Source organism: Ambystoma mexicanum, chromosome 7p (assembly GCF_040938575.1).
Source record: "Ambystoma mexicanum isolate Mex_15411 chromosome 7p, UKY_AmexF1_1, whole genome shotgun sequence".
Taxonomy (NCBI): domain Eukaryota; kingdom Metazoa; phylum Chordata; class Amphibia; order Caudata; family Ambystomatidae; genus Ambystoma; species Ambystoma mexicanum.
The window spans coordinates 534,936,510-534,952,394 of NC_090939.1; positions in this window are offsets into that span (position 1 = coordinate 534,936,510).

The window sequence follows — 15,885 nt, forward strand, 5'->3', positions numbered from 1 at the left end:
GGTTGGGGGGGCAGGAGGGAGACATGGGGCATGAGCAGGGGGTGGGGGGAAGAAGAGGGAGACACAGGACATGAGCGGGGGTTGGGGGGAACAGCGGAGGCACAGGGCATGAGCGGGGGGTGGGGGGAACAAGGGAGACATGGAGCATGAGCAAGGGGTGGGGGGGACAGGAGGGAGACACAGGGCATGAGCAGGGGGTGGGGGGGTCAGAAGGGAGACAAGGGGCAGGAGCGAGGGTGGTGGAACAGGGCAGACCCGAGGCATAAGCGAGGGGTGGGGGGTACAGGAGGGAGACACGGTGCATAAGCGGGGGGTGGGGTAATCATGAGGGAGACACCGGGCATGAGCGGGGGGTGGGGGGACAGGGCAGACACATGGCATGAGCGGGGTTGGGGGGAACGGGAGGTAGACACGGGGCATGAGCAGGGGTGGCGGGTAACACGAGGGAGACATGGGACATGAGCAGGGGGTGGGAGGGAAGAAGAGGGAGACACAGGGCATGAGCGGGGGGTGGCGCGGAACAGAGAAGACACAGAGCATGAGCGAGGCATGGGGGCAACACGAGGGAGACACGGGGCATGAGCAGGGGTGGGGGGGAAGAAGAGGGAGACACAAGGCATGAGCAGGGGGTGGCGGCAACACGAGGGAGACACGGGGTATGAGCGTGGGGTGGGGGAAACAGGGGAGACATGGGGCATGTGTGGGGGGTAGGAGGAACAGGGCAGACACGGGGCATGAGCGGGGGGTGGGGGGAACAGGAGGGAGACACGGGGCATGAGCGGGGGGTGGGGTAATCATGAGGGAGACACGGGGCATGAGCGGGGAGTGGGGGGACAGGGCAGACACGGGGCATGAGCGGGCATGGGGGGACAGGAGGGAGACACGGGGCATGAGCAGGGGTGGGGGGAACGGCAGGTAGACACGGGGCATGAGTGCGGGTCGGGGGTAACACGAGGGAGACATGGGACATAAGCAGGGGGTCGGGGGAAGAAGAGGGAGACACAGGGCATGAGCGGGGGGTGGCAAGGAACAGAGGAGACACAGGGCATGAGCGAGGCGTGGAAGCGAGACACGGGGCATGAGCGGGGGTGGGGGGAACTGGGCAGACACGGGGCATGAGCGGGGACTGGGGAGACAGGATGAGACACAGGGAATGAGCGGGGGTGGTTTGGATGAAGAGGGAGACACAAGGCATGAGCAGGGGTGGCGGCAACACGAGGGAGACACAGGGCATGCGCGTGGGGTGGGAGGAAACAGGGATGACACGAGGCATGAGCGGGGGTGGGGGGAACAGGGCAGACACAGGGCATGGGCGGGGGTGGGGAGCAGGAGGGAGACATGGGGAATGAGCAGGGGTTGGGGGGAAGAAGAGGGAGACACAGGGCATGAGCGGGGGGTTGGGGGGAACAGAGGAGACACATGGCATGAGTGGGGATGGGGGGAAGAAGAGGGAGACACGGGGCATGAGCAGGTGGGAACAGAGGAGACACAGGGCATGAGCGGGGGTGGGGGCAACACGAGGGAGACACGGGGCATGAGCAGGGGGTGGGGGAACAGGGCAGACACGGGGCTGGAGCAGGGGGTGGGGGGCAGGAGGGAGACATGGGGCATGAGCAGGGGGTGGGGGGAAGAAGAGGGAGACACAGGGCATGAGCGGGGGTTGGGGGGAACAGAGGAGACACATGGCATGAGTGGGGGTGGGGGGAACAGGGGAGACATGGGGCATGAGCAGGGGGTGGGGGGAACAGGGCAGACATGGGGCTGGAGCAGGGGTTGGGGGGGCAGGAGGGAGACATGGGGCATGAGCAGGGGGTGGGGGGAAGAAGAGGGAGACACAGGACATGAGCGGGGGGCTGGGGGGAACACCGGTGGCAGAGGGCATGAGTGGGGGGTGGGGGGAACAAGGGAGACATGGGGCATGAGCGAGGAGTGGGGGGGGACAGGAGGGAGACACAGGGCATGAGTAGGGGGTGGGGGGGTCAGGAGGGAGACACGGGGCAGGAGCGAGGGTGGTGGAACAGAGCAGACACGGGGCATGAGCGAGGGGTGGGGGGTACAGGAGGGAGACACGGTGCATAAGCGGGGGGTGGGGTAATCATGAGAGAGACACGGGGCATGAGCGGGGGGTGGGGGTACAGGGCAGACACGTGGCATGAGCGGGGTTGGTGGGAACAGGAGGTAGACACGGGGCATGAGCAGGGGTGGCGGGTAACACGAGGGAGACATGGGACATGAGCGGGGGTGGGTGGAACAGGGCAGACACGGGGCATGAGCGAGGGGTGGGGGGGCAGGAGGGAGACACAGGGCATGAGCAGGGGTGGGGGGGTCAGGAGGGAGACACGGGGCAGGAGCGAGGGTGGTGGAACAGGGCAGACATGGGGCATGAGCGAGGGGTGGGGGTACAGGAGGGAGACAGGGCGCATAAGCGGGGGGTGTGGTAATCATGAGGGAGACACGGGCCATGAGCGGGGGGTGGGGGGACAGGGCAGACACGTGGCATGAGCGGGGTTGGGGGTAACGGGAGGTAGACACAGGGCATGAGCAGGGGTGGCGGGTAACATGAGGGAGACATGGGACATGAGCAGGGGGTGGGGGGAAGAAGAGGGAGACACAGGGCATGAGCGGGGTGTGGCGCGGAACAGAGAAGACACAGAGCATGAGCGAGGCGTGGGGGCAACATGAGGGAGACACTGGGCATGAGCGGGGGTGGGGGGGAAGAAGAGGGAGACACAAGGCATGAGCAGGGGGTGGCGGCAACACGAGGGAGACACGGGGTATGAGCGTGGGGTGGGGGAAACAGGGGAGACATGGGGCATGTGTGGGGGGTAGGAGGAACAGGACAGACACGGGGCATGAGCGGGGGGTGGGGGGGACAGGAGGGAGACACGGGGCATGAGCGGGGGGTGGGGTAATCATGAGGGAGACACGGGGCATGAGCGGGGAGTGGGGGAACAGGGCAGACACGGACATGAGCGGGCATGGGGGGACAGGAGGGAGACACGGGGCATGAGCAGGGGTGGGGGAACAACAGGTAGACACGGGGCATGAGCGCGGGTCGGGGGTAACACGAGGGAGACATGGGACATAAGCAGGGGGTCGGGGGAAGAAGAGGGAGACACAGGGCATGAGCGGGGGGTGGCAAGGAACAGAGGAGACACAGGGCATGAGCGAGGCGTGGGAGCGAGACATGGGGCATGAGCGTGGGTGGGGGGAACAGGGCAGACACGGGGCATGAGCGGGGAGTGGGGAGACAGGATGAGACACAGGGAATGAGCGGGGGTGGTTTGGAAGAAGAGGGAGACACAAGGCATGAGCAGGGGTGGCGGCAACACGAGGGAGACACGGGGCATGCGCGTGGGGTGGGAGGAAACAGGGATGACACGAGGCATGTGTGGGGGGTGGGAGGAACAGGGGAGACACGGGGCATGTGCGGGGGTGGGGGAACAGCGCAGACACGGGGCATGAGCAGTGGTGGGGGAAGAAAAGGGAGACACAGGGCATGAGTGGGGGGTGGGGTGAACAGGGGAGACACGGGGCATGAGCCAGGGGTGGGGGCAACACGAGAGAGACACGGGGCATGAGCGGGGGTGGGGGGACAGGAGGGAGACACAGGGCATGAGCAGGGGGAGGGCGGGGAAGAGGGAGACACGGGGCATGAGCGGGGGGTGGGGGAACAGAGGAGGCACAGGGCATGAGCGGGGGTGGGGCAACACGAGGGAGACATGGGGCATGAGCGGGGGGTGTGGAGGAACAGGGCAGACACGGGGCATGAGCGGGGGGTGGGGGGAACAGGGCAGACACGGCATGGGTGGGGGTGGGGGGCAGGAGGGAGACATGGGACATGAGCAGAGGGTTGGGGGGAAGAAGAGGGAGACACAGAGCATGAGCGGGGAGTTGGGGGGACAGAGGAGACACAGGGCATGATTCGAGGTGGGGGAACAGGGGAGACACGGGGCATGAGCAGGGGGTGGGGGGAACAAGAGGTAGACACGAGGCATGAGCGGGGGGTGGGGGGAACAAGAGGTAGACACGGGGCATGAGCGGGGGGTGGGGGGAACAGGGCCGATACAGGGCATGGGCGGGGGTGGGGGGCAGGAGGGAGACATGGGGCATGAGCAGGGGGTGGGGGGGAAGAAGAGGGAGACACAGGGCATGAGCGGGGGGTTGTGGAGAACAGAGGTGACACAGGGCATGAGTGGGGGTGTGGGGAAGAAGAGGGAGACACGGGGCATGAGCAGGTGGGAACAGAGGAGACACAGGGCATGAGCGGGGGTGGAGGCAAAACGAGGGAGACATGGGGCATGAGCAGGGGGTGGGGGAACAGGGCAGACACGGGGCTGGAGCAGGGGGTGGGGGGGCAGGAGGGAGACATGGAGCATGAGCAGGGGGTGGGGGGAAGAAGAGAGAGACACAGGGCATGAGCGGGGGGTTGGGGGGAACAGAGGAGACACAGGGCATGAGTGGGGGTGGGGGGAGCAAGGGAGACATGGGGCATGAGCAGGGGGTGGGGGGAAGAAGAGGGAGACACAGGGCATGAGCGGGGGGTTGGGGGGAACAGAGGAGACACAGGGCATGAGTGGGGGGTGGGGGGGACAGGAGGGAGACACAGGGCATAAGCAGGGGGTGGGGGGGACAGGAGGGAGACATGCGGCATGAGCGGGTGTGGGGGAACAGGGCAGACACAGGGCATGAGCGGGGGGTGGGGGGGACAAGAGGGAGACAGGGCGCATAAGCAGGGGGTGGGGTAATCATGAGGGAGACACGGGGCATGAGCGGGGGGTGGGGGGACAGGGCAGACACGTGGCATGAGCGGGGTTGGGGTAATCATGAGGGAGACACAGGGCATGAGCGGGGGGTGGCACGGAACAGAGAAGGCACAGGGCATGAGTGAGGCGTGGGGGCAACACGAGGGAGACACGGGGCATGAGCGGGGGTGGGGGGGAAGAAGAGGGAGACACAAGGCATGAGCAGGGGGTGGCGGCAACACAAGGGAGACACGGGGCATGAGCGTGGGGTGGGGGGAAACAGGGGAGACATGGGGCATGTGTGGGGGGTGGGAGGAATAGGGCAGACACGAGGCATGAGCGGGGGTGGGGGGGACAGGAGGGAGACACGGGGCATGAGCGGGGGGTGGGGTAATCATGAGGGAGCACGGGGCATGAGCAGGGAGTGGGGGGACAGGGCAGACACGGGGCATGAGCGGGCATGGGGGGACAGGAGGGAGACATGGGGCATGAGCAGGGGTGGGGGGAACAGCAGGTAGACACAGGGCATGAGCGCGGGTCGGGGGTAACACGAGGGAGACATGGGACATAAGCAGGGGGTGGGGGGAAGAAGAGGGAGACACAGGGCATGAGCGGGGGGTGGCAAGGAACAGAGGAGACACAGGGCATGAGCGAGGCGTGGGAGCAACACGAGGGAGACACAGGGCATGAGCGGGGGTGGGGGGAACAGGGCAGACACGGGGCATGAGCGGGGGGTGGGGGGACAGGAGGGAGACACGGGGAATGAGCGGGGGTGGTTGGGAAGAAGAGGGAGACACAATGCATGAGCAGGGGTGGCGGCAACACGAGGGAGACACGGGGCATGCGCGTGGGCTGGGGGAAACAGGGGAGACATGAGGCATGTGTGGGGGGTGGGAGGAACAGGGGAGACACGGGGCATGTGCGGGGGTGGGGGAACAGGGCAGACACGGGGCATGAGCACTGGTGGGGGGAATAAAAGGGAGACACAGGGCATGAGTGGGGGGTGGGGTGAACAGGGGAGACACGGGGCATGAGCCAGGGGTGGGGGCAACACGAGGGAGACACGGGGCATGAGCGGGGTGTGGGGACAGGAGGGAGACACGGGGCATGAGCAGGGGGAGGGTGGGGAAGAGGGAGACACGGGGCATGAGCGGGGGGTGGGGGGAACAGAGGAGACACAGGGCATGAGCGGGGGTGGGGCAACACGAGGGAGACATGGGGCATGAGCGGGGGGTGTGGAGGAACAGGGCAGACACGGGGCATGAGCGGGGGGTGGGGGGAACAAGAGGTAGACACGGGGCATGAGCAGGGGGTGGGGGGAACAAGAGGTAGACACGGGGCATGAGCGGGGGTGGGGGGAACAGGGCAGACACAGGGCATGGGCGGGGGTGGGGGGCAGGAGGGAGACATGGGGCATGAGCAGGGGGTGGGAGGAAGAAGAGGGAGACACAGGGCATGAGCGGGGGGTTGGGGGTAACAGAGGAGACACAGGGCATGAGTCGAGGTGGGGGAACAGGGGAGACACGGGGCATGAGCAGGGGGTGGGGGGAACAAGAGGTAGACACGGGGCATGAGCGGGGGGTGGGGGGAACAAGAGGTAGACACGGGGCATGAGCGGGGGGTGGGGGGAACAGGGCAGACACAGGGCATGGGCGGGGGTGGGGGGCAGGAGGGAGACATGGGGCATGAGCAGGGGGTGGGAGGAAGAAGAGGGAGACACAGGGCATGAGCGGGGGGTTGGGGGTAACAGAGGAGACACAGGGCATGAGTGGGGGTGGGGGGAAGAAGAGGGAGACACGGGGCATGAGCAGGTGGGAACAGAGGAGACACAGGGCATGAGCGGGGGTGGGGGCAACACGAGGGAGACACGGGGCATGAGCAGGGGGTGGGGGAACAGGGCAGACACGGGGCTGGAGCAGGGGGTGGGGGGCAGGAGGGAGACATGGGGCATGAGCAGGGGGTGGGGGAAAGAAGAGGGAGACACAGGGCATGAGCGGGGGTTGGGGGAACAGAGGAGACACATGGCATGAGTGGGGGTGGGGGGAACAGGGGAGACATGGGGCATGAGCAGGGGGTGGGGGGAACAGGGCAGACATGGGGCTGGAGCAGGGGTTGGGGGGGCAGGAGGGAGACATGGGGCATGAGCAGGGGGTGGGGGGAAGAAGAGGGAGACACAGGACATGAGCGGGGGGCTGGGGGGAACACCGGTGGCAGAGGGCATGAGTGGGGGGTGGGGGGAACAAGGGAGACATGGGGCATGAGCGAGGAGTGGGGGGGGACAGGAGGGAGACACAGGGCATGAGTAGGGGGTGGGGGGGTCAGGAGGGAGACACGGGGCAGGAGCGAGGGTGGTGGAACAGGGCAGACACGGGGCATGAGCGAGGGGTGGGGGGTACAGGAGGGAGACACGGTGCATAAGCAGGGGGTGGGGTAATCATGAGAGAGACACGGGGCATGAGCGGGGGGTGGGGGGACAGGGCAGACACGTGGCATGAGCGGGGTTGGTGGGAACAGGAGGTAGACACGGGGCATGAGCAGGGGTGGCGGGTAACACGAGGGAGACATGGGACATGAGCAGGGGGTGGGGGGAAGAAGAGGGAGACACAGGGCATGAGCGGGGTGTGGCGCGGAACAGAGAAGACACAGAGCATGAGCGAGGCGTGGGGGCAACATGAGGGAGACACTGGGCATGAGCGGGGGTGGGGGGGAAGAAGAGGGAGACACAAGGCATGAGCAGGGGGTGGCGGCAACACGAGGGAGACACGGGGTATGAGCGTGGGGTGGGGGAAACAGGGGAGACATGGGGCATGTGTGGAGGGTAGGAGGAACAGGACAGACACGGGGCATGAGCGGGGGGTGGGGGGGACAGGAGGGAGACACGGGGCATGAGCGGGGGGTGGGGTAATCATGAGGGAGACACGGGGCATGAGCGGGGAGTGGGGGAACAGGGCAGACACGGACATGAGCGGGCATGGGGGGAAAGGAGGGAGACACGGGGCATGAGCAGGGGTGGGGGGAACAGCAGGTAGACACGGGGCATGAGCGCGGGTCGGGGGTAACACGAGGGAGACATGGGACATAAGCAGGGGGTCGGGGGAAGAAGAGGGAGACACAGGGCATGAGCGGGGGGTGGCAAGGAACAGAGGAGACACAGGGCATGAGCGAGGCGTGGGAGCGAGACATGGGGCATGAGCGGGGGTGGGGGGAACAGGGCAGACACGGGGCATGAGCGGGGAGTGGGGAGACAGGATGAGACACAGGGAATGAGCGGGGGTGGTTTGGAAGAAGAGGGAGACACAAGGCATGAGCAGGGGTGGCGGCAACACGAGGGAGACACGGGGCATGCGCGTGGGGTGGGAGGAAACAGGGATGACACGAGGCATGTGTGGGGGGTGGGAGGAACAGGGGAGACACGGGGCATGTGCGGGGGTGGGGGAACAGCGCAGACACGGGGCATGAGCAGTGGTGGGGGAAGAAAAGGGAGACACAGGGCATGAGTGGGGGGTGGGGTGAACAGGGGAGACACGGGGCATGAGCCTGGGGTGGGGGCAACACGAGGGAGACACGGGGCATGAGCAGGGGTGGGGGGACAGGAGGGAGACACAGGGCATGAGCAGGGGGAGGGCGGGGAAGAGGGAGACACGGGGCATGAGCGGGGGGTGGGGGAACAGAGGAGGCACAGGGCATGAGCGGGGGTGGGGCAACACGAGGGAGACATGGGGCATGAGCGGGGGGTGTGGAGGAACAGGGCAGACACGGGGCATGAGCGGGGGGTGGGGGGAACAAGAGGTAGACACGATGCATGAGCGGGGGGTGGGAGGGAACAGGGCAGACACGGCATGGGTGGGGGTGGGGGGCAGGAGGGAGACATGGGACATGAGCAGAGGGTTGGGGGGAAGAAGAGGGAGACACAGAGCATGAGCGGGGAGTTGGGGGGACAGAGGAGACACAGGGCATGATTCGAGGTGGGGGAACAGGGGAGACACGGGGCATGAGCAGGGGGTGGGGGGAACAAGAGGTAGACACGGGGCATGAGCGGGGGGTGGGGGGAACAAGAGGTAGACACGGGGCATGAGCGGGGGGTGGGGGGAACAGGGCCGATACAGGGCATGGGCGGGGGTGGGGGGCAGGAGGGAGACATGGGGCATGAGCAGGGGGTGGGGGGGAAGAAGAGGGAGACACAGGGCATGAGCGGGGGGTTGGGGAGAACAGAGGAGACACAGGGCATGAGTGGGGGTGCGGGGAAGAAGAGGGAGACACGGGGCATGAGCAGGTGGGAACAGAGGAGACACAGGGCATGAGCGGGGGTGGAGGCAACACGAGGGAGACATGGGGCATGAGCAGGGGGTGGGGGAACAGGGCAGACACGGGGCTGGAGCAGGGGGTGGGGGGGCAGGAGGGAGACATGGAGCATGAGCAGGGGGTGGGGGGAAGAAGAGGGAGACACAGGGCATGAGCGGGGGGTTGGGGGGAACAGAGGAGACACAGGGCATGAGTGGGGGTGGGGGGAGCAAGGGAGACATGGGGCATGAGCAAGGGGTGGGGGGAAGAAGAGGGAGACACAGGGCATGAGCGGGGGGTTGGGGGGAACAGAGGAGACACAGGGCATGAGTGGGGGGTGGGGGGGACAGGAGGGAGACACAGGGCATAAGCAGGGGGTGGGGGGGACAGGAGGGAGACATGCGGCATGAGCGGGGGTGGGGGAACAGGGCAGACACAGGGCATGAGCGGGGGGTGGGGGGGACAAGAGGGAGACAGGGCGCATAAGCGGGGGGTGGGGTAATCATGAGGGAGACACGGGGCATGAGCGGGGGGTGGGGGGACAGGGCAGACACGTGGCATGAGCGTGGTTGGGGTAATCATGAGGGAGACACAGGGCATGAGCGGGGGTGGCACGGAACAGAGAAGGCACAGGGCATGAGTGAGGCGTGGGGCAACACGAGGGAGACACGGGGCATGAGCGGGGGTGGGGGGGAAGAAGAGGGAGACACAAGGCATGAGCAGGGGGTGGCGGCAACACAAGGGAGACACGGGGCATGAGCGTGGGGTGGGGGGAAACAGGGGAGACATGGGGCATGTGTGGGGGGTGGGAGGAATAGGGCAGACACGAGGCATGAGCGGGGGTGGGGGGGACAGGAGGGAGACACGGGGCATGAGGGGGGGGTGGGGTAATCATGAGTGAGACACGGGGCATGAGCAGGGAGTGGGGGGACAGGGCAGACACGGAGCATGAGCGGGCATGGGGGGGACAGGAGGGAGACATGGGGCATGAGCAGGGGTGGGGGGAACAGCAGGTAGACACAGGGCATGAGCGCGGGTCGGGGGTAACACAAGGGAGACATGGGACATAAGCAGGGGGTGGGGGGAAGAAGAGGGAGACACAGGGCATGAGCGGGGGGTGGCAAGGAACAGAGGAGACACAGGGCATGAGCGAGGCGTGGGAGCAACACGAGGGAGACACAGGGCATGAGCGGGGGTGGGGGGAACAGGGCAGACACGGGGCATGAGCGGGGGGTGGGGGGACAGGAGGGAGACACGGGGAATGAGCGGGGGTGGTTGGGAAGAAGAGGGAGACACAATGCATGAGCAGGGGTGGCGGCAACACGAGGGAGACACGGGGCATGCGCGTGGGCTGGGAGGAAACAGGGGAGACACGAGGCATGTGTGGGGGGTGGGAGGAACAGGGGAGACATGGGGCATGTGCGGGGGTGCGAGAACAGGGCAGACACGGGGCATGAGCGGTGGTGGGGGGAATAAAAGGGAGACACAGGGCATGAGTGGGGGGTGGGGTAAACAGGGGAGACACGGGGCATGAGCCAGGGGTGGGGGCAACACGAGGGAGACACGGGGCATGAGCGGGGTGTGGGGACAGGAGGGAGACACGGGGCATGAGCAGGGGGAGGGTGGGGAAGAGGGAGACACGGGGCATGAGCGGGGGGTGGGGGGAACAGAGGAGACACAGGGCATGAGCGGGGGTGGGGCAACACGAGGGAGACATGGGGCATGAGCGGGGGGTGTGGAGGAACAGGGCAGACACGGGGCATGAGCGGGGGGTGGGGGGAACAAGAGGTAGACACGGGGCATGAGCAGGGGGTGGGGGGAACAGGGCAGACACGGCATGGGCGGGGGTGGGGGGCAGGAGGGAGACATGGGGCATGAGCAGGGGGTGGGTGGGAAGAAGAGGGAGACACAGAGCATGAGCGGGGGTTTGGGGGGAACAGAGGAGACACAGGGCATGAGTCGAGGTGGGGGAACAGGGGAGACACGGGGCATGAGCAGGGGGTGGGGGGAACAAGAGGTAGACACGGGGCATGAGCGGGGGGTGGGGGGAACAAGAGGTAGACACGGGGCATGAGCGGGGGGTGGGGGGAACAGGGCAGACACAGGGCATGGGCGGGGGTGGGGGGCAGGAGGGAGACATGGGGCATGAGCAGGGGGTGGGGGGGAAGAAGAGGGAGACACAGGGCATGAGCGGGGGGTTGGGGGGAACAGAGGAGACACAGGGCATGAGTGGGGGTGGGGGGAAGAAGAGGGAGACACGGGGCATGAGCAGGTGGGAACAGAGGAGACACAGGGCATGAGCGGGGGTGGGGGCAACACGAGGTAGACACGGGGCATAAGCAGGGGATGGGGGAACAGGGCAGACACGGGGCTGGAGCAGGGGGTGGGGGGGCAGGAGGGAGACATGGGGCATGAGCAGGGGGTGGGGGGAAGAAGAGGGAGACACAGGGCATGAGCGGGGGGTTGGGGGGAAGAGAGGAGACACAGGGCATGAGTGGGGGTGGGGGGAACAGGGGAGACATGGGGCATGAGCGGAAGGTGGGGGGAACAGGGCAGACATGGGGCTGGAGCAGGGGGTGGGGGGGCAGGAGGGAGACATGGGGCATGTGGCAGGGGGGGGAAGAAGAGGGAGACACAGGGCATGAGCAGGGGGTTGGGGGGAACAGCGGAGACACAGGGCATGAGTGGGGGGTGGGGGGAACAAGGGAGACACAGGGCATGAGCGGGGGGTTAGGGGGAACAGAGGAGACACAGGGCATGAGTGGGGGGTGGGGGGGACAGGAGGGAGACACAGGGCATGAGCAGGGGGTGGGGGGGCAGGAGGGAGACATGGGGCATGAGCGCAGGTGGGGGAACAGGGCAGACACAGGGCATGAGCGGGGTGTGGGGGGACAGGAGGGAGACACAGGGCATGAGTGGGGGTTGGGGTAATCATGAGGGAGGCACAGGGCATGAGCGGGGGGTGGGGGGACAGGGCAGACACGGGGCATGAGCGTGGTGTGGGGGGGACAGGAGGGAGACACGGGGCATGAGCGGGAGTGGGGGGAATGGGAAGTAGACACGGGGCATGAGCGGGGGTGGGGGGTAACACGAGGGAGACATGGGACATGAGCAGGGGGTGGGGGAACAGAGCAGACACGGGGCATGAGCAGGGGGTAGGGAGACACGGGGAATGAGCGGGGGTGGTTGGGAAGAAGAGGGAGACACAGGGCATGAGCAGGGGATGGCGGCAACACGAGGGAGACACGGGGCATGAGCGTGGGGTGGGGGGAAACAGGGGAGACACGGGGCATGTGTGGGGGGTGGGAGGAACAGGGGAGACACAGGGCATGTGTGGGGGTGAGGGAACAGGGCATACACGGGGCATGAGTGGGGGTGGGGGGAAGAAAAGGGAGACACAGGGCATGAGCGAGGGGTGGGGTGAACAGGGAAGACACGGGGCATGAGCCGGGGGTGGGGGCAACACGAGGGAAACACGGGGCATGAGCAGGGGGTGGGGGGACAGGAGGGAGACACGGGGCATGAGCAGGGGGTGGGCGGGGAAGAGGGAGACACGGGGCATGAGCGGGGGGTGGGGGGAACAGAGGAGACACAGGGCATGAGCGGGGGTGGGGGCAACATGAGGGAAACACGGGGCATGAGCAGGGGGTGGGGGGACAGGAGGGAGACACGGGGCATGAGCAGGGGGTGGGCGGGGAAGAGGGAGACACGGGGCATGAGCGGGGGGTGGGGGGAACAGAGGAGACACGGGGCATGAGCGGGGGTGGGGGGAATGGGAAGCAGACACGGGGTATGAGCGGGGGTGGGGGGTAACACGAGGGAGACATGGGACATGAGCAGGGGGTGGGGGGAACAGAGCAGACACGGGGCATGAGCAGGGGGTGGGGGGACAAGAGGGAGACACGGGGAATGAGCGGGGGTGGTTGGGAAGAAGAGGGAGACACAGAGCATGAGCAGGGGATGGCGGCAACACGAGGGAGACACGGGGCATGAGCGTGGGGTGGGGGGAAACAGGGGAGACACGGGGCATGTGTGGGGGGTGGGAGGAACAGGGGAGACACGGGGCATGTGTGGGGGTGAGGGAACAGGGCATACACGGGGCATGAGCCGGGGTGAGGGGAAGAAAAGGGAGACACAGGGCATGAGCGAGGGGTGGGGTGAACAGGGGAGACACGGGGCATGAGCCGGGGGTGGGGGCAACACGAGGGAAACACGGGGCATGGGCGGGGGTGGGGGGGCAGGAGGGAGACATGGGGCATGAGCAGGGGGTGGGGGGAAGAAGAGGGAGACACGGGGCATGAGCAGGTGGCAACAGAGAAGACACAGGGCATGAGCGGGGGGTGGGGGAACAGGGGAGACACGGGGCATGAGCGGGGGTGGGGGCAACATGAGGGAGACACGGGAATGAGCAGGGGGTGGGGGGAACAGGGCAGACACGGGGCTGGAGCAGGGGGTGGGGGTCAGGAGGGAGTCATGGGGCATGAGCAGGGGGTGGGGGGAAGAAGAGGGAGACACAGGGCATGAGTGGGGGCTTGGGGGGAACAGAGGAGACACAGGGCATGAGAGGGGGGTGGGGGGAACAGGGGAGACACGGGGCATGGGCAGGGGGTGGGGGGAACAGGGCAGACACAGGGCATGACCGGGGGGTGGGGGGGACAGGAGGGAGACACGGGGCATGAGCAGGGGGTGGGGGGTAAGAAGAGGGAGACACAGGGCATGAGCGGGGGGTGGGGGGAACAGGGGAGACACAGGGCATGAGTGGGGGGTGGGGGGAACAGGGCAGACACGGGGCATGAGAAGGGTGTGGGGGGAACAAGAGGTAGACACGAGGCATGAGCCAGCGGTGGGGGGGGCAGGAGGGAGACATGGGGCATGAGCGGGGTGGGGGGGACAGAGGAGACATAGGGCATGAGCAAGGGATGGGGGACCAGGGGGGAGACACGGGGCATGACTGGGGAGGTGGGGGCGAACAGAGGGGAGACACGGGGCATGAGCGGGGGGTGGGGGAATCATGAGGAAGACATGGGGCATAAGCAGGGTGTGGGGGAAGAAAAGGGAGACACAGGGCATGAGCGGGGGGTTGGGGGATCAGGGGAGACACAGGGCATGAGCGGGGGATGGGGGAAACACGAGGGAGACACGGGGCATGAGCAGGGGGTGGAGGAACAGGGCAGATACGGGGCATGAGTGGGGGGGACAGGAGGGAGACACGGGGCATGAGCGGGGGGTGGGGAAACGGGAGGTAGACACGGGTGGTGGGCGGTAACACGAGGGAGACATGGGACATGAGCAGGGGGTGGGGGGAAGAAGAGGGAGACACAGGGCATGAGCGGGGGATGGCGGGGAACAGAGGAGACACAGGGCATTAGCGAGGTGTGGGGGCATGAGGGCACAGGGCATGAGCAGGGGTTGGGGGAACAAGGAACAAGAAGTACACAAGGGGCATGAGCGGGGTTGGGGGGACAGGAGGGAGACACGGGGCATGAGCAGGGGGGGGAAGAAGAGGGAGACACGCGGCATGAGCGGGGGTGGGGGGATCAGAGGAGCAGGGGCATGAGCAGGGGGGAACAGGGGAGACACGGGCATGAGCGGGGGTGTGGTTAACACGAAAGAGACACAGGGCATGAGTGGGGGTGGGGGGAACAGGGCAGACACGGGGCATGAGCAAGGGGTTGGGGGGGCAGGAGCGGGACAGGAGGGAGACACGGGGCATGAGCAGGGGGTGGGGCGGACAGGAGGGAGACACGGGCGCATAAGCGGGGGGGGTGGTAATCATGAGGGAGACACGGGGCATGAGCGGGGGGTGGGGGGACAGGGCAGACACGTGGCATGAGCGGGGTTGGGGGTAACGGGAGGTAGACACAGGGCATGAGCAGGGGTGGCGGGTAACATGAGGGAGACATGGGACATGAGCAGGGGGTGGGGGGAAGAAGAGGGAGACACAGGGCATGAGTGGGGGGTGGCGCGGAACAGAGAAGACACAGGGCATGAGCGAGGCGTGGGGGCAACACGAGGGAGACATGGGGCATGAGCGGGGGTGGGGGGAAGAAGAGGGAGACACAAGGCATGAGCAGGGGGTGGCGGCAACACGAGGGAGACACGGGGTATGAGCGTGGGGTGGGGGAAACAGGGGAGACATGGGGCATGTGTGGGGGGTGGGAGGAACAGGGGAGACACAGGGGATGTGCGGGGGGTGGGGGAACAGGGCAGACACAGGGCATGAGCAGGGGTTGGGGGAACAAGGAACAAGAAGTACACAAGGGGCATGAGCGGGGTTGGGGGGACAGGAGGGAGACACGGGGCATGAGTAGGGGGGGGAGAAGAGGGAGACACGCGGCATGAGCGGGGGGTGGGGGGGAAGAAGAGGGAAACACAGGGCATGAGCGGGGGTGGGGGATCAGAGGAGACACAGGGCATGAGCAGGGGGGAACAGGGGAGACACGGGCATGAGCGGGGGTGTGGTTAATACGAAAGAGACACGGGGCATGAGTGGGGGTGGGGGGAACAGGGCAGACACGGGGCATGAGCAGGGGGTTGGGGGGGCAGGAGCGGGACAGGAGGGAGACACGGGGCATGAGCAGGGGGTGGGGGGGACAGGAGGGAGACACGGGGCATGAGCGGGGGTGGGGGGAACAGAGGAGACACAGGGCATGAGCGGGGGTGGGAGGAACAGGGGGAGACACAGGCCATGACTGGGGGGGTGGGGGCAAACAGGGGAGACACGGGGCATGAGCGGGGGGTGGGGGAATCGTGAGGGAGACACAGGGCATGAGTGGGGGTGGGGGCAACACGAGGGAGACACGGGGCATGAGCGGGGGTGGGGGGAACAGGGCAGACACGGGGCATGAGCAGGGGGTGG